The sequence below is a fragment of the Sceloporus undulatus genome, chromosome 3, assembly GCF_019175285.1.
Source record: "Sceloporus undulatus isolate JIND9_A2432 ecotype Alabama chromosome 3, SceUnd_v1.1, whole genome shotgun sequence".
NCBI lineage: Eukaryota > Metazoa > Chordata > Lepidosauria > Squamata > Phrynosomatidae > Sceloporus > Sceloporus undulatus.
This window is the reverse complement of record NC_056524.1, coordinates 193,759,709-193,763,221: the sequence shown is the minus strand read 5'-3', so window position 1 is coordinate 193,763,221 and position 3,513 is coordinate 193,759,709.

Sequence of the window (3,513 nt, the reverse complement as noted above, 5' to 3'; positions counted from 1 at the left end):
TGGTTCCTGGCTTCCTCCCTCAAACATTGTGCAGAGCCAGCCCTACTATAAAGCAGAGTAAGACACCACCTATGGTAGTTGATGTGCAGATGATAGAGATAGCTCCTGGCTGTTCCTCCTGAGCCCTACCCAGCTCTGTCCTCAAGACATTGCATTATACTAGAAGACAGACCTATGTATGTCTCCCAGCCTGATCCAAATTATACTACTACTCAGATGTGGTGGGTGACCTGTCCTTTTTACCAGTGTTGTAGTAAGATCCAATGTTATTGCAATGAAGATGGGTTGGTTGCTTTGTTAATAGTATTTATTAATCATCTTTCTGCTTTAAAAAACATTTGACATGAGACATAATTAAAAAAACAGTTCATATAGTAATTAAAAAATCCTTTGTTTGAGAAAGCAAAATGTCTTGCAGTAGCCCTAATGTTGTCTTTCCTTTTACTATCTTTCTTTACTAGTCCAGTGTAATTGAAACAGAATACCAGAAGGGAGCAGTCAAAACAGCAGCTCTGAGAGCACGGCGGCAGTCCTTGGTAATGCTATGTAGCACAGTGATTTGTATACCTCAGGTTTAATTCAAATACAGTCAGGCACTCTGAGATCTGTAGATGTGGTTACAAGACTGCTTTGCTGTTTGTTCAGCTGAATGGTCTTCTCACAAGGCCTCATCTTAGTCTTGATCATCAAAGGTCAAGAAGGTGGAGTGTTGTGGGTCGCTCAACACATCTCTTGAGGTGCGTAGGGCTTTATCACATGCGGCTTTTAAGCTGTCATAAAAGTTGATCTGGCAATAGCCATCTCCCTCTCAACACTGCCTTGTCTTCCAATTGTTGTTAGCTCACACCTTACCATTAACAGGAAAAACCCATCAATAGGCTCCCAATTGCTCTGGTATATCACTAGTCCACAGGTGTGGTATATTATCCTGTGGTATATTATCCTGTGACTGCATGGTCACATGGTTTCAGTGTCTTCGCCTCTCTACCCCTTCACTGTTCCATAACAGCTGGGTTTTTTGTTATTGTATTACTTTCTATTATTGTTGTTGTTAACATTAACACAACTCTGGAATTGTGTTTTAAAAACACACCCCAACACACACACGAACAATGAAAGGCATATTGGGTAGGGTATAGGCCAGGGAGGTAGAGTTAGGGCCAGCAACAACCTGATCATGCAATGGAACAAAAGTGCAATACAGAGTGCTCCCAAAATGGTATGAATGCATTTCCTTTCAGTAACGCTGCGAGAACAAGGACTGTGTGATAAAAGTCTCTTGTCTACATTGAGTTTCTCTCCTTCCCTTAACAGGCACGAAACACTGAGAAAGGTCTCCGCCAAACAACGTGGTACGGGACTTGACATCTTTATTATGGCGTCACATATGGCAGGGCTGGGGGATAAAAACCTGGGCCCTTCTGGCCTTCTGGATTTTTCCTCGAAACACTCACATTCTTCTCAGTGAACTTGCTTCTTTTTTCTGATGATTACATTATTCATTGTTTTCCCCCATTCAACAAGAGATTACTTTCTTCTAATTCTTTCGTTTGCAAATGTTTTTAACCATTAGAATATTCTGATATTTGGGGCGGCTACACGAAATTTTTACTGTTACCCCTCACCCACCACATTCCTTGGAATGTTTGAAAAACTGGTTCCTTAAAAACTCCTCAGTTATGGAATCCCTTAAACTATATTAACCCTTTAAAATTACTACTACTCCACCTAATAAGCCTATTGAGACATGAGCTGGACAAATGGCATTCCACTTGTGGAAGTGGCTCTCCCCAGGGGGCTGTTTTGCCTCAGCAATCCGGCCTGATCAGTTTTTTCCCCCAGTTTTACCCCCTGAGACTTTTGACCCCCGATTTCCTAGTGCGATTTGGGTTGATTTTTAAATAATAATCTTTTTATACGTTCTTGCTAATACAGTATTTATATGTGTTATTTTCTCCAATCTTATCATCTTAGGGGTTTATCACATGGGGAAATCCCGTGCAAAATGGGGATTTTTTGTGTGCTTGGTTTAAAAGTGATTTTAATATCTCCATTTTCACAGACAATGAATATATATATATTGGTTGTTCAGTCAGCAAAAACATTTCACCTTTATTCTGGTGGACTTCCAATCTAGTCCCAATCTTCAAAAAATGTAGGGAAAGTTTTTGAGCAAGGTATTTATTTTCCAGGTCTTCCTGGGCCGGTGGCACTGGCTCTTTCTCCCCTCCACCACTTGCTTGCTTCTTTAATCATCCCCCTCGGCTCTATTGCCACAGACTGTAGAGTGTGGTTAGGGAATATTTTGGGGGTTTTAGTCAAATGTGTCTCTTTATTAGGCACTAATTGTAGACTAATGCAGGCAGGTGGCGGAGGGTCCATATAAAGGCCTCTCTGAATTCTGATAGTCCTCAAGTAAAGTGCCCACTGATTCAATTGTTAATTGTGGTTGAGCAACATGTACATAAATTCCCATTGATTTCGAATGGCTTCTACACTAGTTAGAATGGATCAATTACATTAATTTATAAATGACTTGGAGGATAAAATTGATGGGTGAACTCTTGTATCAACATTTGCATATGAACACCAAAAATAAAACACTTAGGAGGAATAAGAAACTAAATAATTAAAAATTCAACTCTAAATAAACTAATATGATAATTTAAATTTAAAAAAAATTTCTTAATTAAAAACTAAAAATAGAAAAATAATAAATAGAAAAATTCAAAAATACGAGGAATAATTAGGCAATAGTGAGGAAATAAACCCCAACATAATAAAAATAGACAACATTTAATTACATTACATTTATCATGACAAAAAAAAAATTTGGCGGCTATTAACATGAGGTTAAATACTTTATCAAATTTGCATAATGAGCACCAAATCAAAGTAGGGAGTGAAGTAGTAGCTAATACTCCGACGGACAGGATCAAGATTCATAAATGGACCTGAAAAGGCTAAAAACTGGGCCAAGCTAACAAAATGAAAATTCAAACCTGGAGAAATGTAAAGTACTGCACTTAGGGCGGAAACAAAATGGAAAAATGAAAAGCACAGATTATAAAGAGGGGAACACCTCGGCTGAAATGAAACTACGTGTGAAAGGGATCTAGGAGTCCAGCTAGACATAAGTTGAAACAGAGTCAACAGTGTGTGATTGTGGCAGCTAAACAAAGAAGAGTTTTATCGCATGGGGCTTAAACCGCTCCTCAGCGCGTTTCAGGGGGCGAGAGGGGGGGCGCCACGGAACGCGATGGGCACGGATGGGGCCCAAAACGTGACTTTATCGCACGGGGGGATGCCGCCACCGCCAACGCGTTTCCCATCGCGTCCCAATTCGGTTCCAGATGGGCGCCAATTCGGGACAATGTTTCCAAAGCGTCCCAGAAATGGCGCCCTCTGGAACTGAATTGGGACGCGATGGGAACGTGCCCGTGGCTGGCGCGCCGCCCCATGTGATAAAGTCGCGTTTTGGGCCCCATCCGGTGCCCATTGCGTTCGCTGCGG